We start from the raw sequence: 25742 nt of genomic DNA on the forward strand, positions 1-25742 counted from the left end.
AACTCCTTGCTTTTGATTGCTTCGGACCAATTCTCTATGTAGAATTAGTTTTTAGAAAGCACATATCCACCAAAAATATTCTTGAAACTTGTACTAAAAATGGTCAAGTACTTGTTAATATTGTGTTGGTGATTGATAGCATGTGTTATCCTACTAATTACTCTACAACATATCGGGAATAGCTCAGTTTATCATCACAGTTGAGTTGCTTTAGGTAGTTATTGATAGGAGCTTTTGGCTAAAGTCTGATGTCGATTATTGATTGGTTTAATCAACCGATCTTGTTAATTGATGTAACAAAGATCTTACAGTAGACCTTTCCTTTTTAGGTGTGGGAAATCTAGAACTACAGACCCAAAAGGAAATCCCTGATGCAAAGAGTGCCAAGGGGTTTTCCCATAACCCTATGCTTATTTTAGGAACAAGAAACAGATATAATAGTTATACCTTTCGACTAAATTATTAGAATAGAAAAGTAAATTTCTGAAGATTAAAGGTGGACTTGCAACAAATTTCACATTACAGTTATTTGGTATCAAAAAATTCACCACGTCTCACTCTGCTGTGTTGGGGGTGCAAAAGATGTGGCAATGTGATTACAAGCTCTTAAAAGCTCAAAAACGAACAGTTAATCGCAGTCATCACGAAAACGCCGTAGATTGGATTCTCTTTTCAAAACGACTCAAATGGGACATAGTTGAACACGATGGCTTTTGTTTACTCTTTCATGTAACCTCATTCATCTTATTCCTCATTCAATAAAACCGTGTATATTGTCGTTACACTTCTATTTCATCATCATTATAATGCTGTCACTTTGAGCGCTGATATCGCAAAACCTACCATGCAAATTTGTTAAATTTTTGGACCTTTGCTCGAAGGGATGCATATCATCCTCTGATAAAGATGAGGAGCCTGTTGGTCACCTGTGATGGTCGAAAAATGCTGCAGGAATTGTTGGCGCAAATTGGCAAGAAGTATGGGGTCACATGATCAGATAACAAATGGATGATTAGACCAAGCCAAAACAAACCTTAAACGTAGCGAGCATATATGTTCGATATAGGCTTTTTGTTAGAACCCAAAGTGTATGTCAACTAGTGCTACGAGATGTTTTATATTGAGCCTTTTACTGGCCTTTAAATTCACTTGATAACATCAGGTGTCAAAACAATAACCACAAGGTTTGAGAACGTCATCAAAATAAAGAGATTCCATAGATTTGAAAGAGATTGGCATTTTCGTGATGGCTGCGATTAAATGTTCGTTTTTGCGATTTTAAGAGCTTTTAATCACATTTCCACATATTTTGCAAATACAACACAGCAGAGTAAGACGTGGTGAATTTTTTCATATCAACTAACTTTAATGTGAATTTTTCTGCATGTCGACCTTTAAAATATAGTCAACCTATTGTTCTCTCTATAATCGACTCTTTGGCTTGTTCTGCTGATACGTCTGCAAACACAGTGCACCCTCGGGATACGATGTCGATTCATTCCAGGGTTCCAGGGATAAAAAATCGTATATAGGAGTGTATACACCCTGTAATTATACAATGCAAACAACCCTCGTAAAAATTGTCAAAATCTTATAAAAATGTTGTACATATTGAACATTAGTAACAAAATAGTATGTTAACTTTAGTAACTATAGTTACCTATAGTAACTGTACTGCGTTTAGCGTATTTATTGGTTATGAACTGCAATAATATGCAACATTATAATGTGTGTACCAAATGCAGTACGTACCAGTTATTACCTTCAAGTCATATGTACATATAACATAAACTTTGAATTCACTACAAATAAGTTTAGCTTACTAAACACACACTTAAAGCTAAGTTTTAGCTTGTATTTATAATTATTTTACTGAATTTCAAATTATTATCACTAAAATTTTATTACCATCAGTTTCTGTCTTCACTTTCATCATAACTTTTAGTGTGTCTGGTTGCAACCTTTTTAACCTAATTCGACAAAAAAGGCCGAGCAATACAGTTCTCAAAAACAACCACTCTTGCACAGTTGACCATTTAACGACCATTGAAAAGAAATGGAATATCTATTTACTATACAGTACGTACATACCTTTGAAGTAACGTGACTTGAGCTGCAACGAGTAGAGCAGAGTGGAGGCAAAAAATGTAATAATGCTAATTCTGTTACTGTACAATTAAAAATAAATTTAATAAGTAATGGAATGGAATTTTTCTCCCAGGCTAAAATAAGTTTTCTATTCCTGTCGAAGGGATCATAACTCCAATTTTTCTACTGGTTTTAAGAGTAAAAGTTCACCACTTCTGGGTCTCGAAAAGCAAAAATGGTAAGGGAGACATAGCTTTCGTGCTGGTGCAGAAGGTGCTCTAAGAAAACCAGCTAACTTGGTGCAATGTAGAAGATTTCCTACTTGATCACTTATTGAGGATGATGCTTGCTGGGGCCCGTGCAGTGCAGGGCCCCAGCAAATGCTGGTGCAGTGCAGACAATTGCTAGCTAGCTAATGCTTGTAAAAGGATCCAGAAAAAGTTGTAGTTTGTTTTTTTTTATGAAATGTGCACAAGAATCAATGCAACAATATATACAGAAGCTTGTACGTATTTATACCCAAAACGATAGGGCTTCAGCAAGTTCTATAAGGAAATGTGGATGCGTGAACTTTTTTGAGTGGCTAGTTATATATGAGTTACATATGTACGTTGATTTGCATTTACGCAGTTGAAAACAGGCTCGCCTGCAAGAAAATGATTAAACATCAAATAAAATAAAACCTACAGTAAAATGAAATAAATAAAACATTGAAAATAATAAAATAAAACAAAAAGTGAAATAAATAAACCATGAAAAACATGAAACACAAAGAGGATAAATAATGATATACATCAAACATGCATTGTACAGTACTGTTTTTATATGCCAGTACACACCAGTAAATTAAACACCTAAAATTCAAATTTTAAAAAGTTAATCTGGTAGCACTTCTTTAGGTGCAATTTCATCGATAGCTTTTTGTTAGATTCACTGTTATCATCTGTGCTTTTAAACACTGTCTCTTGAAAAGAAATCTATCCCTGAAGTGTGTTTCTGACGACTTCTCAAAATTTCTTTAAAATAGCTCATTCACCTTTCATTAACATTGTCCATAAGACGGCCTGTGAGATCCTTTTTGGATGTTTATTTATAATGACCATATATGTTCATAGGTAGATTTTCATAGGTAGATTTTCATACCAACTTATAGCTTCCTTGATTTCCATCAATGTAGGTTTTTAATAATAGTTGCAATTTTTGATTGGTCGTGACCACATTCATTGGTAATATTAAAAATACTAGCACCTTTTTTGAGTATTTATTTATGATCTCCAACTTTGTTGTCATGGAAATCATTTTTCTTTCTTTCTGTAACATTTGTATCGGCGTCAGATTCCATTGCTAATGACTTAAATATAGATACTTGTAGTTATATACGTATGATGAATACAAGTTTATAGTAAATATGAGTATAACGTTAAAAATGAATATTTGCTTTTCTTTATGTACTTTTCAAAAACTTACCCCAAGGAATGCTGACCTGAGACAAATTGGTCATCGTGTCTCTTTCAAATACAGTGAAAATGTTGTTGAGAAACACCACTTTGGTGTTTTTGTTATTTCGACATACGTAATCAGCACACTGAGTGCCAAATTTAAACTTGGTTGAAAATTTTCTTAAAGCCGAATGCCGAAATAAAAATCGAATGCTAAGGTGAAAGATCATTACGTTCAACTTCTTAAGCTGAAAAACTATATATCCAGGCAATCGTATATTGAGGGTGCACTGTATTTGTCTTCTTATATTACTACCCGTTAGCCTCAGTGTCCCGAAGCAAAACTACTCTCTTCAGTTCTTCAATTGTGAACCCTGTAGTTTTTGGGATTTCTGGCTACTTCTTGTTTTTCGTCAGCAGAGATTTCATCATTTGTAAGCTCTAATTATAATCCATGGTCTGATGTAGATAGACACCAGATGAACTTTATGTAAAGTTTTGAACGTTCTAGTCGTGGGTTGAAATTTGAGAGTTGGCTTGTAATGGTGATTATCCCATCACTACAATTTGTAGATGCAATAACTGTGGTAATCTGTTATAAAATTTGCAATGTTGATGTAACTTGTTAACACCTTTCTGTCCATCTGTACAGGACTGCATCAAATTTACCATTATTAATTTTGCAATGCCGACATTTTTGCATCAACAACAGTGTTGCAAGCAGTGTTCGAAATGAGGGGTACACAGGGGTACGGCGTACCCCTAAGAAGAATTAATGGGGGTACTCCTTAGGAAGCGTACCCCCTCATATAAGGTTGCTCATATCTTATTAAATGTCGTAAAATCAGAATGAAGTGAAATATTCACGCAACGTTTTTTTCCTTTCCTTCCCGAACTTATATTAGCTCGAGTTCATCGCACCGAAAACAGTGGGCGATTTCGGGACGAAAACATTATGCTACTGATCTTTAACTTCTTTAGTTAGTTTTTTGCTATTATAGCGGATCAACTATATTGTTTTGTTGAGAACCGATCAGTTTTTATCAACCGACACAATCGACGGGACCCTGTGTCGGCCGCCCTGTGGAATTCTCAAATAGCTTAAGATTATTCATTGCTTGGATTCTTCTCTTGTGCTTTGAATGGTAGTTTTGAATAAATACTTGCTTATACTACTTTCTTCGTTTCTTTCAATTCATAATGAAACGGCATGAACCAATAGATAACTTCTTTAAAGGTGAGTAAGAATTAGTGACTGTCATGAATTTAGAGTCTGTATTTTAAAAAATAGTGAGCGACTGAGCTTATCATATAATGATATGATAAGCACTAAGATGTTGGGACTGTCTTGTGTCTGGGGTCTGTGTGGACTGTCCATAGGGTTTTTTGACTCACTCGCATTTCAACCTGGAGTCTCCATAATCGTAGAGCACACAGGTTGTGCAGCTAAGCCCACTTTTAATTTCTTACTGGACACAACACTGGGTTTTAAGTTATGGAAAACAGCATAATTTATAGGCATTCATGCTAAAACATTTCTGGGGGAGTGCCCTCGAACTCCCCTCTACTGAGAGGGCACATCGCCCCTCTCAGACTCACACTGTGAGCGGCGAACAGGGCCGTTGGCCCTGGACACCACCTTCCTGGCATGACAAAGAGTACCCCCAAGAATATCTTTTCCATTTCAGACACTGGTTGCAAGAGTAACACTATATAGCAAGACATGTTCAACAAGTTGTACCATTCATGTGGTCAGTAAGCAGATAATATAATTATGAATGATTTATCATAGTAACAATAATTGCGTCGTTTATTGTGTGGAAAGGTTAAAGGTTAGATGTGTGAGTAGAACAAAGATGATGAGTCCCTGAGGAAGTTAGCAGTAATCATCATGCATACTATTAGCATTAATCTATCACTTTGACATAAACCCTTTTCTTCAAACTACCATTTCTGAAATTCTACCCATATTTGTGAATGATTTACTTATTTGCATGCATAACTGTTATAGTCAGTGCTTTGTTATACAGATTAATGCAAAACATGAAACTTTGAAGTCTTATTTGACTTACTATGAAACTCTAAAATCTGGGTATTTGAACAATGGATTATCACGAATGTTTTATTCCTATATGATGCCAACAATATGTATTATTCTACAATTAATTTTGTTAATCTGGTTTCTTTAGCCTGTCTTGACAAACTGTTGTTTTTGCGGAGTTGTCCCCATCGCGCGGGCGAGCAACACAACAGCTCATCACAAGACGTACTGCACCTGATGCATCAGCTGCACTTATAGGGAGTTTTTCTCTTCCATCTATGCGGCTTGGTTACGATATTATGTCGGTCGCTCAATTAGTAATCATAACGGATTTCGCGCAAAAATTTATGTAGAAAAAATAAGATTACAACGTTTAACCAGCGACCAGTCTCTGCGGTAAACTTAAGTAGAACTTGAGAACTTAGGCAACAACAGCGACTAAACATGTCGTTATTTGTGCACTCAGTCAGTTTAATTTCTATTTTTGTATCAGTCAGTTTTATTTGCTCTTATGAATTTTCCTTTCAATTTATTTTATTCTTAAGTTTTACTAAAATTTACAACAGAGTTGTGAACAACCAACAGTCTTTGGTTGAACGTTGTAATCTTATTTTTTTCTACATAAATTTTTGCGCGAAATCAGTTATTATTACCAAGGGAGTGACCGATATAACATTGCAACTAAGCTGCATAGACGGAAGAAAACAACTCCCTATAAGTGTAGCTGATGCATCAGGTGCAGTACGTTTTGTGACAGGCTGTTGTGTTGCTTGCCCGCGCGGCGGGGAAAAACTCCGTAAAAACAACAGTTTGGCAAGACAGGCTATGTTTTCTTTTAAAAGTTGACTTGCAACAAAATTCACATTACAGTTATTTGGTATCATAAGATTCACAATGTCTTACTCTGTTGTGTTGTAGGTGCAAAATATATGAGAATGTGATTACAAGCTCTTAAAAGCTGAAAAATGAACAGTTAATTGCGCGTAATCGCCGTAGTTTGGATTCGCTTTCCAAAATGGCTCAGATGGGACGTAGTTGTTACATGATGGTTTCTTTTTACACTTTCATGCAACCTTATTCGTCAAAATATTTTCACAAATATAATTCACGCATTCGATAAAACTTGTCTATTGTTCTTACGCGTCTGTTTTATCATCATTGTAATGCTGTCACTTTTAGCACTAATATCTTATAACTTACCGTAAAAAATCGTTAAACTTTTTAACCTTAGCTCGAAGAATTACATACCATTGTCTGATAATCATGATGAGCCTATTAGTTACCTGTGATAATCGAAAAATGCTGCAAAAATTATTTGCGAAGTATTGGGTCACATGATCAGATTACGACTTAATGATTAGTCCAAGCCGAAACAAAACTGTAAAGTAGCGAGCATCTATATTTGATACGGGGTCTTCGGTAAAACCCGAAGTGTTTGCCATAAACTAGTGCTACAATAAGTTTTATATTGAGCTTTTTATTGGCCTTTCAATTCACGTGAGAACATCACGTGACAAGATGATAACCAAGCTGTAATGAATACATCAGATAAAGAAAGAGATTCCAATCTACGGCGGCTTTTCGTTTTGAGCTTTTAAGAGCTTGTAATCACATTTCCACGTATTCGGCACCTACAACACAATAGAGTAAGACATGGTGAATCTTTTGATACCAAATAACTGTAAAGTGAATTTTGTTGCAAGTCAACCTTTAAAGTTTTTATTAAATTGATCAGACAACTCCTTTACTGTGCAAGTGTCCCAGATATTTACACTTTGTTGGTAGTCGAAGCCGAACAACTCCTGTGCTTGTTCTTCTTAATGAAACGCAATTATATCAGCTGTAGTGAGCGATGTATCTGCTGCACTCGCAAGCTATGGGATTCTGTAATGTTTGTGGACATTACGTACCCTAGGGCAATTATATTTCGCTAGTATTTAGTTTCGTGAGTAGCATACAGGGTAAAACTTAATTTCGCAAAGCTGATGAGTGCGAAAATATAATGTTGTGAAAATATATGCAGTGGAAAAAAACATAATTATATTCCTCAGGTTCGGTTTGCCGGTAAGAAAAAAATTTCAATTTGAGGCTAGTTTGTAATGGTGAACTGCAGGTAGAATTGTATGGCCGATATTGATAATGCAATTTGATCGCTTGCTGTCATTTGTTTCTTGGACTACTGTAGCATGGAATTTAATTACGCTGAAAATTTTAACGTTTTTGTCACAATTTAGCTTGTTTTATATTAACGTATTTTAATTTTAACGATAAACGGTGTTGTGTATATTAATTTTAACGTTGTCCCAAACACTCAACTGCTGCTAATAATTGCTGAACATCTTTATTACAGTAATTACATGTTGTATACAAATATGTACATACATGATACAGCTGCTAGTAATACGACAGCTACAGATACTAGCACAGTGTGTAGTTATTATAACTTCTTCTCTTCCTTTTTTATTGGTGTTATTTATCAGAGCTAACTCTTTCTCTATTGCCTCATCTTCTGAATCATTATAAGTTATTGAAGAGGTGTCAGTAGTGAATCCAAACCTTTCCAGAGCCATGCTGCTTATGTAGTACTATGAGTGTCAGTGTGTCTTATTTTCTTTCAACACGCGGTGCTCACTGCATTGATTAATGTCCTCAACAAACAATAACGCTACTAATGCATGTGCATTGACATCAAGTTCCCATCATTATAAATCATTATTAATGGGAAAATAATCATAATTAATTGCAAAATAATAACGTAATAAATTTTGACAGTCAAATTATTTTGTTGGTTTATATTTTAACGATGCTATAGTGGTCGATAAAAACGTTAAAATAAATGTCGTTATAGAATTCCAATCTACAGTATCAATGAACAGAGCTATTTAATTCCGCGTTCTCGCTCGTTCATTAGGATAGTTTAGTTTCGCTCATGGAATTTTCGCGAAAGGATGACTCCGCGGAAACGCGAAAGTTAGATGAGGCGAATACATAAGTGTCCTAGAATAATCTTAAAGGTTGACTCACAACAAAATTCACATTACACTTATTTGATATGAAAAGATTCACCATGTCTTACCCTGTTGTGTTGTATGTGCAAAATATGTGGAAATGTGATTACAAGCTCATAGAAGCTCAAAAAGGAACAGTTAATCGCAGCCACATGAGACCACCGTAGTTTGGCTTCTCTTTCCAAAACGGCTCAAATGTGACGTAGATGTGGTAGATGGTTTCTGTTTACACTTTCGTGCAACCTAATTCGTCGAAATATTTTCACAAATATACTTCACGCATTCAATAAAACCATGTCTATTGTTCTTACGCGTCTAACTCATCGTCATTGTAATGCTGTCACTTTTAGCAGTGATATCTTATAACGTACTGTAAAAATTGGTTTAATTTTTTAACTTTAGCTTGAAGGAGTACATATCATTGTATGATAATCATGACGAGCCTGTTGGTCACTTGTGATAATCGAAAAGTGCTGCAGAAATTATTTGCAAAGTATTGGGTCACATGATCAGATTACGACTTGCCGATTAGACCAAACCGAAACAAACCTGTAAAGTAGCGAGCATCTATATTTGATACGGGGTCTTCGGTAAAACCCGAAGTGTTTGTCATAAACTAGTGCTACGATAAGTTTTATATCAAGCTTTTATTGGCCTTTCAATTCACGTGAGAACATCACGTGACAAGACGATAAATAAATTTCATGACTACGTCAGAGAAATAAAGAGATTCCAATCTACGGCGGCTTTCCGTTTTTGAGCTTTTAAGAGCTTGTAATCACATTTCCAGATATTTGGCACCTACAACACAACAGAATAAGACATGGTGAATATTTTGATACCAAATAACTGTAAAGTGAATTTTGTTGCAAGTCAACCTTTTACAACTTTGCTTATCTATTGTAGGTTATTATTAATTAAGGTTTTCAATTCTGGCACTAGTGTTACGTTTAGTAAGTGGTACGACTATCGTATATAAATTCTTTTTCTAGTAGTTGTGTCTTCTAAAAACTAGCCTCTATCGCGTAACACCATGATGTTAGAGTACGTTTATCGAAGCGTACGATTGTGACTACCACAAGCACAACCACCTACCACATGCTAAATCCATATTTGACAGTAAATATCAGAGAAGCAATCATCAATTGACTTCTCTATTTAACCGTGTCTCAGCGAGTCTAACTTCTTGCGCTAACTTCTAAGTGCCAAATTCTTGTCTAATAGACAAGATAGGGTTCAAAAGGGTTTATGAAGTGTAATCAGAGCTGTATTGACAGGTACTTTTGCATAGTTTGACCCAATTCCAGCGAACCAAATATTAAGAGCTACTCAAAAAGTTCTATATGCTCCACACTACTAAGTGAAAACAGGTGAGTCCACTCCACCAACTAGGAGCAGGAACGGCTTTATTAAGCCTTTGTCATACAAGTGTATTTTCAGAGTTGAATCGTTGGGCTAATTGAGTTTAAAGAACTTTACATTGTTTTTTGAATTAACTATTTTAGTCAACTCAAAATACCATTCGTTTAGTATTTGAATCAACAAATCAAATGGGAGCAGTAGACTTTTTTTTACCAATCAATACTATTGATGACTAGATAACGTTAACTATAAATGACTTTTTTAAGGGTAAGTTGATTTTGCCATATATTTGAACATACTTTTTTGAAGATGCGGCTTGCTTATTTTTATCTAGCAACTAGTTTCTCATGTGGGTAGCAACTGAGAACTTCGCTGACACAAAGGCCCTGATGGACTAAGTTTACTCGACGACCTAATTACCGTAGACTGACAGACTCGTAGTTAGTACTCATATGTATAAGCTGTGTCGGACGCTGGGCCAAGAATTTATTTTTGATGCTTTATCCTTACATACCCGCATATAATTACTCTTATATATATTTTGCATTTTGTGTCTGTCTTTATTATATGTCTTATCGGTAATAATTTGTTAGTTTGGCCGTAATTAAGCCAACGTGTTAGCGACTCTATTAATCATTATTTCCTATGTGGTTGCCTGCCCGCTTCCATTATATGGTATGGGAAATTATATGTATATATAGGAAGCGCTCTCGCTAGGAGAACAGAGTAGTTGCAGCTCCACGACTAGTGGAATTCCCTTAGAAAACATATGAACGAAAACCATACTCACTTCTGTTGATTTTATGCAGCATTTTTTACATTCTACATGTAGGTCGTGTCTGAGTAAAGGCCGGCAGAATCTTTTACAACGCGGCATTTAGAGAAAACTATTAGGAAATATTTTTAATTACTTTATTTTAGGCATTTGAGATACTTATAGCAATATATATGTAGCTAGATTTGAAACTTTATTCTGAGGATTATGAGGGAACACAAATTAAAATGTAAGCCGATAGAGCTGTGTAGCACTCATACAAGAGAGAGACAGGCAGTCGCGCCCCTATATTTTTAGGGCAAATCTGTGCAGATATTTTTCTTCTGAGCGTTTTAACAGCGATAAAGTTTTGTCGGTTTTAATTTTGAAACATCTAGCAGTCTGACTACCTCAATTATCAAAAACAAGTAAAAATGATAGAACAATACCTATATTTTCTGATAGAATATACTAAAGGTATGTGCAAGTCTATCTTTAAGGTTTTCAGCACTGACATACTGCTACGTTTAGTACGTGACATGGCTATCGAAAATTTAAAAAAATTCAGAAAATTGTTTTCCCTACTGTTTATTAAATAAAAGTTATTGATATAATTGAAAACATATTACTTTTTGTACAAATTTATTAAACTCAAATATAAAATAATAGTTAAGTTTAGTTTGCTGAAATATTAACAACGTAAAATAATCAAATATTCGCACTGGAAAATTGCGTGTTTCTTAAAAATATATACTATATCTCGCTTAAACAGCTAGGTTCAAGTGCATTCCCAAAAGCATACAATTGAGACTGTAATTTCTCACAAGAAACATCTTCAGTTGACGGTAAATATCAAAAACTAATCATCGATTGGCTTTTTGAGTCGACACAGCAGATTAAGACATGGTGAATCTTTTGATACCAAATAACTGTAATATGAATTTTGTTGCAAGTCAACCTTTCAAGTACAAGTGACATAAACGAACCATACTTACAATTTAAGCAGAAGCAAACATTAACAAATTTGAAACAAAAGTATTTGCACCGTTTGCTTGACCAGTTGCATTCTCATTGTTGCCTTCGATGGAACAAACATCTTGTGGCTACTATAGCTTCTGGCTATCGCGGCTTCTATGGTTTCAATACCTTCTACGATGTTTTCTGACTTCAACCCTTCTTCTGCGCTGCCGAACTGGTTGATACCAGCATCCAAACAATTATTTGAGCAAAGCAAAACTTTTACTTGTTGCATTTCATACAAGTAGTGAACCTTAAGCAGCGTCGTTAAGCACAATTTTTACCCTAAAAGTAGTGATTCATATACCATCGTGAATGTAAACCGTTTTTCACATACATGTACGTCAAAGAATTAAGTTAGCCTCAAAAAAGGGACTTCTATTAGCCTAATACAGTTACTAATTATGTCTACGTTGTTGACTTCAAAATTTTAACAAAAAAACGAGAACCTTTGGAGTTGGAAAACAGACGTCGATACGAACAGATAAAACGAAATAATTAATTGCTATCGATATAACCAAGTCATTATTAGCACTATTTTGTGGACATTTTCCGACCGATCACTTGCTATTATGGATTTCTAAAGATCAAAGAATGTCAGAGCCGGTCAAATAGAGGTGGCGGTTAAATAAAAGTGGCATTCAAAACAGGTTTCACGGTGTGTTAAACAAATGGAAAATCAGTGTGTGTAGCTTATACACTCTGTATACCTGTAATGGAAAAAAACTGTCTATAAGGCTCGTGGTGTAGCCTATATACATGTTGGCAGCTTATAGATGTAGTTGCGTCAAAAATGAAATTAGGACCCATAAAAGGCTAAAACATCAGCTACAATTTGATGCCATTTTTGTCTTTGTAGACCAACCCTGTCCAGAGATATATGCGTTTGAATGCAGCTCTCTTTTAAAAAGCTCACGTTCAAGCGGGTGCCTATTTCGTGACGTCACAAGCAATTGGTATCTGAAACGAAACCACGAGCAATAAATATGAGGCCGATTCGTTAGCCAATCATGCGTGCGAAATTTTTATATAGGCCGTAATAAATGTTATCACTCGTAAAACGCGTTGTCTGTGATCTCGAAGATTCTCATCGTTAGGGAATTCATTCTCATCGTTACTGATTCAACGCGTTTCAACGATTACTAAGTTATACATAGTTTTAAAATGGCTTCAAGTTCGAGCGACCGCTACTCAGAGTTATCTGAGCAACTTTTAGTAAAAGATTAGAGTAGACAGCCTATGGCCAAAGCTGACAGGCGTCAGCAGCGTTTTGCTGCAGAAGAAGACAGAATGGAGGTAAATTAACTTAGAGTCTTTTATACTTTAGTAAATGTAATAATTTTTATAGTCATAAATACATATACTAATTAATAAAATGATAATTCTTTGCTATCTCCAATCATCGTTTCATAGCTTATCTGCCGTTTTACCTAGCTATAATATTTTTTTCGAATTTTCTTTGGTAAATTAGAGTCATGATTACAAATTATTTTCACTCGTAGGAAGTGGGTAAAATCGATTGATCATTGCAAATCTTTAATTTCCAGAACCAAAGCTTCGAATCGTTGGCTTGGCGTACTTGTGCCTTTATTAAATGTTTATTTGTTTTTAAAATTACACTCGCAATCTATTTAACTCCCAATTTGGAAGCTGTCAATAGATACGCTTTAGAATGACATATCTATGAATGACATATTTATTGCATCTACTTTGTTTACATTTACTTGTTTTACTGATTACAGAATGTTTATGTCATCCCACCAGCCGAAGAAGCTTTGTCAGTGTGGAAACTGCCATAAAGGAGAAAGCGAGACTTGAATGCGTGCTGGATGATGTTTTGTTTGAGTTTGTTGCAGTAGATGAATTTGTCTTATTGTATCAGCTAATACTATGTGAGTGGCCACGACTTGATGAATATTTTTAATAAAAGCTTTATGCCGAGATGAAAATAATTATGCTTGTAAAATTATATAATAAAATAATATTGTTGAAGATAATGCAAAACATGATTTGCAGAATACTGTAGTGAATCGGATATGGTATATGGGTGTCCGCAGAACTGGAGAATGTGAGTTCAAATCCAGTTTGCAGCAGACTTCTCATCCTTAAAACTCTATCCCTGTCTATATTCTTTTCAAAGAGGTGGCTTGCTTATTTCAATTATTTAGTATTCGGTAAGAATATTAGTAAGAAACTAGTACGTAGGCAATAGGTAATAGGCGAACTAATGTGGGCGGGGCTTATGGGAGGCTGTATATCGTTTATATGGGTAGCTGCAGAACTGTGCTGATACAAAGACCGCGTTCTACATAAAGTGACTTGACAGAATTACCGTAGACCGGTAGAATTGGTAGTCGGTACCCAAATGTTTACACAACATTTGGAGAAAGTGAGTAGAACAAATTTTCAATTTTCGTTATTTGAGGCCTTTTAAACAATCATAATAATGCATCTGTAGCAGGATTAAAAATTTTATTCTAGCCAACATGAGCGAATACAAAATAAGATAAATGCCAATAGAGCCGCGTAAGACTAGACTTTTATCGCAAATAGCCGATGTGAATACGAGAGATAGAGACAGGTTGCCAAACGCGTGACATCGTTTTTGGCGAGGCTGGGCACGTTTTTGTGGCCTGAGCGTTTTTACGGCGATCAGATTTTTTCGGTTTTAATCTTCAAATATCTTGGCAATGCGATCGCGTAACACAACAAACAACATATCAACTGATAGAAAGAAAAAAATGCTTTCTTCTAAGATCAACTTAAATTTTGACGCAACTACATCTTTAAACACAATATTTTCCATAATTAAACAAGCATTGAAACCAGAATCTTTAATGTTATCTGCTGCTGTTAATACCATAAAAATTGTGTTTTGTAACCTTCAAGCAAGCCAGCGAGATACACAACTCAAATTCAAACTGTTTTTTCAACCAAAATTCAACTAAAATATCTAACAATAAAATCTAATAATAAATGTAACAGAAAACCTTAACTGTTTTGTGAACTATTGCTCAGAAAGTGTGTAAAGGATTTCATGCACTATAAAGATTTCAGCTTTGCTAAAAATATTTAATTACAAAAGTAATTGAGCCGATGTTTCCGACATCAGAAGGTTCGGTCGGGCGGATCAGCCAATGTACCCACATCCAAATGGTTGCAGATGTTAGTAATGTTCAATGTTGTTCAACCAAACTGAACCTAAGCTTACCATTTAATGGAAAACATGCATGTAGCGTTTGAATATTATGCTTTATTTGCCGGTATATGCTGGTAGTTTTACCACAAAACGATAATCAAACCATAAATCAATATACAACAGATGAGATCACACAACAAAATTAGGACTGACTATATAATTTTTACACAACCAAGTCGGAGTATATGGGTGTATCCAAATACATTTGAACACGTGCGGTTGTATGTCTTATAATGAAATGGCTCCCATCAAGTATGAGTTTTCGTGTGCGTTTTAAAAAGATAGCGTTGAATAAAGCTACTACTGCATATCTTACATTGGAACAGTTTCTCTCCAGTTTGAGTTCTCATATGAATTGTTAGAGTATGGCGAAAAGCAAACTGACTACTGCATATCTTACACTAAAATAGCTTCTCTCCAGTATGAGTCTTCATGTGAGCTGTTAGACCATAATGTTGAGCAAAGCTACTACTGCATATCTTGCACCGGAATGACTTTTCTCCAGTATGAGTCTTCATATGACCAATTAGAGTACTGCATTGAGCAAACCGACTAATGCATATCTTACACTAAAACGGTTTCTCTCCAGTGTGAGTCCTCATGTGACTTGTTAGATTATTGCGACGAGCAAATTGACAACTGCATTACTTGCACTGGTATGGTTTTTCTCCAGTATGAGTCTTCATATGACTTGTTAGTTCATGGCGATGAGCAAACCGACTACTGCATACTTCACACTGAAATGGCTTCTCCCCAGTATGAGTCTTCATGTGACTTGTTAGATTCTGGCGACGAGCAAATCGACTACTGCACATCTTGCACTGGTATGGTTTCTCTCCAGTGTGAAACCTCATATGACGTGTTAGATTTTGGCGACGAGCAAATCGACCACTGCATATCTTGCACTGGTATGGTTTTTCTCCAGTGTGAGACCTCATATGAAGTGTTAGATTCTGGCGACAAGCAAATCGACCACTGCATATTTTGCACTGGTATGACTTTTCTCCAGTATGAGTCTTCATATGACTTGTTAGATTCTGGCGACGAGCAAATCGACTGCTGCATATCTTGCACTGGAATGACTTATCTCCAGTATGAGTCTTCATATGACCAATTAGAGTACTGCATTGAGCAAACTGACTAATGCATATCTTACACTGAAATGGTTTTTCTCCAGTGTGAGTCCTCATGTGACTTGTTAGATTTTGACGATGAGCGAACTGACTACTACAAATCTTACACTGAAATGGCTTCTCTCCAGTATGAGTCTTCATGTGACTTGTTAGACTACTGTGACTAGCAAATTGACGACTGCATATCTTGCACTGGTATGGTTTTTCTCCAGTATGAGTCCTTATATGAATTGTTAGTTCATAGCGACGAGCAAACCGACTACTGCATACTTCACACTGAAATGGCTTCTCTCCAGTATGAGTCTTTATGTGATCTGTTAGATTATGGCGATGAGCAAATCGACTGCAGCATATCTTGCACTGGTATGGTTTTTCTCCAGTGTGAGTCCTCATATGAAGTGTTAGAGACTGGTTTTGGGCAAATCGACTACAGCATATCATACATTGAAATGGCTTCTCTCCAGTGTGTGTTCTCATGTGAGTTGTTAGAGTACTGCGGCGAGCAAAGCTAGCACTGCATAGCTCACACTGAGGAGGTTTTCTAGGGGTGAGACCTTTTACTTTCGTCTTTACAGTGGTAGTGGATAATCTTCCAAATATATCGTTTTGATCTTTTTGAAAAGATTTGTGTCCACATGTTTTACCTATAATATAAGTTGATAGTTTCTGTCCCACAAGCTTAGTAGTATGGTACACACTCAAGAATTTTTATATCATAAAAAAGCCATTTAATCCCTGTAAGCAACATAAAAAGATTCTTTACGAGTTTTTATTGCAAATATGCGTAATACCGTATGTAACAAGTCAGACACACTGTATAACGTCAAGGGCCAATCATCAGATGTAAAGCATCTACGATGGAAGGATTTTTCGGATGACTAAATTAAAATATGTTCCTATGTCTGTGTGCACGTTAACTCATGTTGCGACAATCACATCCTTGATATGGACAAATAACAATAACAACTTCTAGATGTAGTATAATTTGATTTAAAAAAATGTTAGGTGGCACTCGAGTATCTATCCTTTTTGAATAAGTTGATATACCGTAAAACCTCTAATTGACCGTCATGGCGCTCTATTTTTCAACCTTTCCTTTACTGTGGTGGTCGATTGGAAGTGGCATTTAAATAGAGGCTGGCGTTGTATTTTTCAAACGGCTCATCAGAATTGTGGGAAGATAAATTTAGCCCTTTTACAGGGAAGCGATTTTCGCCTATATTTTGCCCTATCTTTACGATGGTGTGATATTAAACCTTTTGGATGCAATAAATCTGCTAAATTACCTCCAACTTCTTAAAGATCTCTTAATAAATATGCATTGAGAAACGTAGAAATATTTCTAACAGTTGATATCTATTGTTGACAATTAACCTGCGGTGCTATTATAGCGTGCGTCCTGTTTGACAATTTATTGCAGATTTCAATTTTTATTTTATTCTACATGTAAATTTGAGGACATACTTCTATTCTAGATCTTTATTTGTCAATGTTTCATAAAAACTCATTGCACTCATTGATATGTTTGCTAAAGTTTGCAGCCAAAACTAGCTTTTCATGTGCAATAGAAGATGAGTTATGAGAGTCGATCAATTGTAAAATCAGACTACTGCAATGATGCTATCAAATAATATGCTATAAATTTGCAAATTTAAAAGTTATATAATGATAATCTATCGACTGCTACAAATATATATTGATGAACAAGAGATATGAACAAACCATACTTATATTACATGCAGAAACCAAATTAACATTTTTAAAACTAAAATATTGGCATTGTTTGCTTGCATCGCTGCATTCTGATTGTTGCTTCTGATAGGACAAACATTTTCTAATTGTCAACTACCTTCCACAATGTCTTCTGAGCTCAACTATTCTTCTGCAATGCTGAACTAGTCGATATTTGCGTCCAAACAAGTCCTCAACTATTTTTATGCAGAGCTGAACTAACTGATATTAGCGTCGGATTAAGTTTTTTGGCAGAGCAAAACTTTTACGCGTTGCATTTAGCACAAATGCAACGCGTAAGAGTTTCGCTAAACGTAACAATTGGCCTAAAACCATTCGTTAAGCTACCATCATAAATGTAAACCTGTTTTCTTGTATGCAGGTACTTCGAAGTATCAAGACAGCGCTTACAAGGACAATGAACTACTAATAGCCTGAGACAGTTATTAATCATTTCTATAGTGTTGCTTTTAAAGTTTTAACAAAAAAAGTGAAAAGCTTTCGATTTGGACAACTAGAAAACTTATTGTTATTAACGTAAACGATACATTATTAATACGAATTTGTGGACACCTTTCTACTGTTCACTCGATATTATGGATTCATAGAGATCAATTATTGATTGTCAAACAGGCGGTCAAATAGAGGTGGCGTTGAAATAAAATATTATGCTCTATTTTCCAACTTTCTCACATAGTGGCGGTTAAATAGAGGTGACGTTAAAATGGAAGTGGCGTTCAATTAGAGGTTTTTCAGGTATCAGCAGTTTCATCAGAGGTTTACAAACTTGGAATCAGCTGGTACATATTGTTAATAAAGCAAACCTGGAAGTTTTGGACTCAATGAATTTTAACATAAAGACTAGAAAAAGCTTCTAAAGTGAGTTTTAACATATGAAAGAATGAAGTTCATAAAGTGTTTCGTCCAAATTTAGTCTGAATGCAGTAAAAGCTAACTTGAAGAAAAAATGCCATCATGTGACAAACTTACAGAGAAACAATTTTATATTTTTATCAAAACAATAGTCAACTCTCAATTTGAGTCATGATCTGATCATCTATACCCTGGTCATGTATACCCTGGTCATGTGTTTGTGAAGACCACGATCTAAACGTGTCCAACACACGAACTCAGCTAATAACAATCCTTATAAGCCTGTCATTATCTTTTTCACATGATTTCAAAAAGGCTACACTCTTCAAATGAACACAAAACAAAATGTGTTATTGCTTACCTTATCCATTAGCAAAAAATTTAAAAATGACTACGACCACCGGAAATGTTGTGTCGACAGTCTCAAGAATTTGTACCAAAATATGAGTGTTAAAACCAGCGGTGAGCATGTTGATATAGCAACCAGGACAAAAAGGACTGGCTATTTAAAACTGAGGTCCTCTGACAACTTGTACTAAAAATCATCTATGAAAATGTATGTGACTTAATAGAGAATGACACAATAGATTATAGTCGGATTTAGTATTCTAGTTTTACTAACAAACCAGTTTGTGAGACAATAGAGGAAGGTAATTATCATACTCATTCAACTAACAGCCATCACAGCTTATCAACAGCAGTTATCACTATTTTTTTAATACATATTTAACTAACCAGTTGAGTAGAGGTTTCCAGCACCACCATCAGATTCTGGTTCTATTCTCACTTCTGCAACTTCTACAATAAATATGAGAGGTCATCTAGAGAACATAACCATGAAAATTGTCTCCAATATTTACTAAGTTGAAGTGAGTTCCTTGAAAATATAATTGGCATAGAACTTACCAAGAGTAACTGAAAAAACCTGTCTCAGATTTTGATGATCCTTTTAATATGTTGTTGCCCATGTTGATAAATGCTTAAGTCCCAAATTTTGATCTTTTAGGGTCATCAGTTCAGGTGCTATGAGGATTTGAACTTTGACCATTTGTCGCCCGAGTTTGTGGGCATAGCACATGTAGCTGAATTGAGACTCATACAAATTCAAGAATATACAAGTTAAAGGCCTAGATATTTTGGGTCTACACACATTTTCCATATTTACACAAACAAATAAGTTTTAATATAATTTAATAAATTTAATAGTTTTGTAATAATCTTTTGGATGAATAATGTGGGAGATAACTTTGACCCAAAATGACCGAAAATGCTATTTTAGCAATTACCCTCAACTTCTTTTTGTTGATATTTATGAATTCCTCTAGGCCTCAGATATCCAAAACTAGTCTCATCTTCTCTGTAGATGCATCGGGTCAGCGTCTACAAGCCATACAAAATGAACGTCTTTGCCGAAATCCTGCAAAAGTATAGGTCAAGTTCAACCTTTGGTTTAAAAAAGTCACACATTTTTCTCATGTTTTACATTACTTAACACACAGAGATTTTATTAAAACCATCAAAAGTTTGTGTTTCAAACCGTAAAATGCTTAAAATATAGTTCCAAATGCCCCCCAACACCTTTGCAAATCGCCTTAATTTTATGAGATTATCTCCTCTTGTCAAACTTTAACTTGGCTGGTTATTATCTTACCAAGTTCAAATTTGCTGTGTGTTTGTGGTTTGTGATTGTGATAGTAATGAGCCTTATAATATTTTCCTAACTTACTTTCCCCAATGGTATCCATTGTCGTAGCTTCAAATGCATATTTTTGCCCGAGTTGGTTGATGGCGGCGCCACAGCTAATAGAACATGCTCTTGTGGTACCCAGCAGATGTCATCTCGTTTTGGCCATGTGAAACTGTTTGTTGAGCCTTTGTGCATGAATCTCACATTAACATCATTGTTCCCTTGATCAAAACCAATTGCCATCCCCATATGCCACTGACCATCATATATACAGGCCAGATATTGTCCAGGTTGACGTGTTAAGGTATTGCTGGTAACATGTGAGTCATCAGTCTTTCCAACTTTGTATCCTTGCAGCATACATTTTTCATCAACCAGTGGTGAAAGTTTGCAAACTTCAATGGCTGTTCTACTGAATGGCTTGAACCAGTGCTGGTCGCAACAACCAAAGACTCGTTGTGTTGCTTTGAACCTTGGTTCCAAAACCATTGCTTGTTCTGGGACTGTCTGGTATATTGGCTGCTATATTATGGTTTTATGTACCCATTATTCAGTGGGTACATAAAACACCTCCACCCCAGCAATGTTTTCCCTAGCATACTTGTAGAGTTGCTCAGCACTGAGCAGTCTTTCTTTTCTGACTTAACTAGCTGCTTGGCGTGACGGGTGGCCAGTCTTTTGACTACCCCGCCAATCCCATCTCACAGACCTTTTTCATGTGAGGTGGCAAAGAAGCTCCAAGATGCTGTAAGATTGAAATCAAGCTAATGGTGACATGAGTTGGCAAAATTCTTGTGATTCTTGGATTGGGCACCAGATCCATCACTGAGATCCATCACGTACATATATTCCAGAGAACGCGCTCTAGAATGTATACATACATTCTAGAGTACACTCATCAGATTCATCAAAGAAAATCTAGGTCAAGTGACTCATGTGAATTATTTCAGTGATGGATCTGGTACCTGATCCAAAAATTACTAGAACTTTGCCAACTTATGTCACCATGACCTTGATTTCAATCTTACAGCATCTTGGAGCTTCTTTGCCCCTTCACATGGAAAAGGTATGTGCCCTGGGATTGGCGGGGTAGTCAAGAGACTGACCACCCGTCACGCCAAGCAGCTAGTTAAGTCAGGGAAAGAAAGACTGCTCAGTGCTGAGCAACTCTACAAGTATGCTAGGGAAAACATTGCTGGGGTGGAGGTGTTTTATGTATCCCTTGAATAAGTCGCAGAAAAAGCAGCGGTTTTGGAACCAAGGATCAAAGCAGCACAACGAGTCATTGGTTGTCGGGACCAGCATTGGTTCAAGCCATTCAGTAGAACAGCCATTGAAGTTTGCAAACTTTCACTACTGGTTAATGAAAAATGTATGCTACAAGGATACAAAGTTGGGAAGACTGATGACTCACATGTTACCAGCAATACCTTAACACCTCAACCTGGACAATATCTGGCCTGTATGTATGATGGTCAGTGGTATATGGGGATGGCAATGGCTTTGATCAAGAGAACATTGATGTTGATGTGAGATTCGTGCACAAAGGCTTAACAAACAGTTTCACATGGCCAAAGTGAGATGACATCTGCTGGGTACCAAAAGAGCGTGCTCTATTAGCTGTGGCGCCGACATCAACCAACTCGGGCAAAAATATGGACTTGAAGCTACGACAATGGATACCATTGGGGAAATTAAGTTAGTGAAATATTATAAGGCTCATTACTATCACAATCACAAACCACAAAAACAGCAAATTTGAACTTGGTAAGATAATAATCAGCAAGGGTAAAGCTTGACAAGGGAGATAATCTCATTAAAGGCGATTTACAAAGGTGTTGGTAGGGCACTTGGAACTCAATTCTAAACATTTTACTGTCTGAAACACAAACTTTTGATGGTTTTAATGAAATCTTTGTGTGTTAATCAATGTAAAACATGAGAAAAATGTGTGATTTTTTAAACCACAGGTTGACCTTGACCTCTACTTTTGTAGTATTTCGACAAAGACGTTCGTCTTGTATGACTTCTAGACGCTGACCCGATACATCTACAAAAAAGAAAAGACTAGTTTTGGATAGCTGAGGCCAGAAGGAATTCAGAAATATCAACAGAAAGAATATCAAATTATATGTAAAAGGTGATAATTGCTTTTGAATAGTCGCTAAAATAGCATTTCCAGTCGTGTTTGGTCAGAGTTATCTTCCACATTATTGATCCGAAAAATTTCAAACCTATTTGCGTTTATAAATATGGAAATTGTGTATGGACACAAAAAATCTAGACCTTTAACTTGTATATTCTTAAATTTATGTGAGTCTTATGTCAGCTAGATGTGCTATGCCCTCAAACTCGAGGGACAAATGGTCAAAGTTCAAAACCTCATAGCACCTGAACTAATGACCCTAAAAGATCAAACTCTGGGATTTAAGCGTTTATCAATATGGGCAATGACATATTAAAAAATCATCAAAATCTTAAACAGAGTTTTTTTTCAGTTACACTTGGTAAATTCTATGCCAATTGCAACATAATTAATTACCCTCATCCCTGTCATTGTTGATTGATGAATCACCAGGTTCTACTTTAGCCTCAGTATCTACTATAAAATTATCAATCAATTACTAATTACAAGCAGAGAAGTTTATAGTTCAATTGAGTATGAGGACCAGCCTAGAAAATATTTGCTCTAAACTGATAAGTAAAAGCGTGATGATAACATATTGGCTAGTTAGGATACAATATGGCTATAGCAGAACTAGTTATCGCAGGAATGGGAATACAAGACATGCATCGACAAGCAATGGTAGATATGGTTGCAAAATAACAATAGCTGGCAAGTTTATAGAGAAATGGACTCAAAAGGAATTAGAATTAGAGAAAATGACAAAGGTAAACATGGCTACCAAAAACATCAATAAACAACAAGAGGGTCCAGAGAACATGGTCATAGATACCATGATTAAGAAAACCATGTGTGCGGAAGACATAAAACCATAATGCAAAATCCATGAGTGATCGTTAATATTTATCATATAAATACCACAAAAACTCCATATGAAGGCCATGACGATATCTTGTTCAACCATTCCCTGATAATGGTATTGTATTAAAGGTGGTGGTTAAATAAAGAGTGTTGTGATATTTTCCCGACTAGCTTGTCAGAATTTTGAAAAGATGAATTTAACCCTTTGACAAGTGAAGCAAATGTTGCCCATGTTTTGCAATCTTCTTTGAGTGGAGCGACATCAATGCCGTCGGCCTCAAAATTTTTGCTCGACCTTTTTTGTATGCGTTGAAGTACCTGACAAGTTAAAAAAGGAACCACTAAGTAAACAATATTAGCCAAATACAGTTTTTAATTATTTCTATGGTGCCGCTTTCTTTTAAAGAAAAAATGGTAAAGCTTTGGAGTAAGAAAACATAATTGAGTACAGCCGCTACTATGTCGTACAGTGTTCCTGAAAAGTATTCTCATTGTTCATCAAAACGCTTTAAAGTCTTCGGGTAAGATTGCAAACCGCATTATAAATGAATCTGAAAACAGTGTGTGGAATTTGGATCTTAGCGACTTCAAAGCAGAGTGTAGTTCGGATGATTGTGACGATCGTTCTTCTCAGGTACACCCTTGCTAAAGAAAATGCAACCAGTACAGCAACAAAAAAAATTAATTTTGATTGATGTAAGCGAGTCATTGTTAGTAACAATGTGCGAATACTTTTCTACTGATCACTTTTTATATATGGGTTGGTGAAGACCAATGAATGTTAAAGTGGTAGTCAAATAGAGGCGTCATTTAATTAAAGGGTGGAGCTGTATGTTTCAACCATTTTCCTATAATGGCGTTCTATTAAAAGTTGCATTTAATTGAAATGGGGTGTTTAAATAAGAGTTTTTACATTATCTACAAATAAAGGCAGGTTTAGCTGTGACTGATACTGGTACAACATAAAGCTCATAATCTCCTTCCTGTCTATTCGTGCAAGTTCAGTGAAAGACCCAAAATGAGTAAGATGGCGTAAGAGCGTACAACAAAAGGGTGAGCCGACAGCATTTTTAAATTACAGCTATTTATACCAATATAATCATATATTCATTTTCTACAATATTTTTTTAAAACATGAATGGTCTCATCCGTCTAAACTAATGGTAGGAGAATGAAAAAAAAATAAAAAAATTACATCACAAGGAATTGAATTCATGGCATGCAGCTCGCTAGATTACCGCTGTAACACCTGCACAATCGATTACCTTCTAGCATTTCAGATTAGTTGTAAATATAGTAATTACACCTGATAATTTCTCATGGCACACTAGACAGACTAGACAGACTAGACAGACTACACAGACTAGACTGCTAGAGCATGAGTGATAGTGATGTTTGAGCAAAAATATTTTTTAGGGACAAACACTCCAAGGTGTGACGCAGTAACTTTTAATGACAGAACAAAGACGTGTAAACTATGATGCCAATGACGACGATTAACCAATATGTTAACATGAGACTAAAGGGTAAGACTTCTTATTATGAAAATCTTGTATAAAATTGTATAAAATTGCTTCTGTTGGCTGCCATTCTTGAACATTTTCCACTATCTAGTTGCCCCGCTAAAATGTTACGGTTACCAACATGTTAGATGAATATAATGCATGGTCAAAGCAAATTCTGCAAGTTCCAAAATGGTTTGCGCTGTTGTTATACATCCTACATTAGGTTTTGAGCGGTGGTTGTAGGAGTACACCAAATGGCTTGTGCATATATCTTGTGAAGTGTGACATTGGACTTCTCGAACGCCATCTGTGTAAAACTTATCAATGAATGAATGCTCGGCCTTCATGAATAAGGATTTTGAACAAACAGCCGTTATATAAAATGGTTTAAAAACATGCAATTTTAATATAGCAGACCATCGCCATACGATTTAAATTGGTTCCAATGCTGGTGGAAATCACAAGGCGAAAAGTTTGAATAGAGGGATATAAAAACCCTTAGTAACTATATAATGTAAACAAACCCTAGTGAAATCATCAAAAGTTTATATACATACTGGACAGTATATATTAAAAAGTTAGTAACAAAATAATATGTTAACCTTAGTAACTATAGTTACCTACAGCAAATTTAGTGGTCATGATCTATAATAAAATTTAACGTTACAATGTACTATGTGCGGTAGGTATCGTACGTACCGCAGGGAGTTCTTACCTTCAAGGCAGACGTATAACATAAACATTGAACTCGGCTTGAATGAATTTAGCTTACTAAACAACAACTTGAAGCCAAGTTTTTGGTAGGGTTTTCAACCATTTTACTGATCAACTTGTTCATCGCTAAAATTGTATAACCTATCTGTTTCCGGTTTCATTTTTATAACAACTAATAACGAATAACACCGAATAGAGAGATCGC

At 35.7% G+C, this 25742-nt stretch overlaps 1 pseudogene; it reads right to left on the reverse strand.

Annotated features, from left to right (window-relative positions):
* Positions 1 to 14948: 14948 nt before the first annotated feature.
* Positions 14949 to 20821, reverse strand: LOC137400885 (zinc finger protein ZFP2-like; annotated as a pseudogene).
* Between the last annotated feature and the right edge of the window lie 4921 nt (positions 20822 to 25742).

This window comes from Watersipora subatra, chromosome 7, assembly GCF_963576615.1.
Source record: "Watersipora subatra chromosome 7, tzWatSuba1.1, whole genome shotgun sequence".
NCBI lineage: Eukaryota > Metazoa > Bryozoa > Gymnolaemata > Cheilostomatida > Watersiporidae > Watersipora > Watersipora subatra.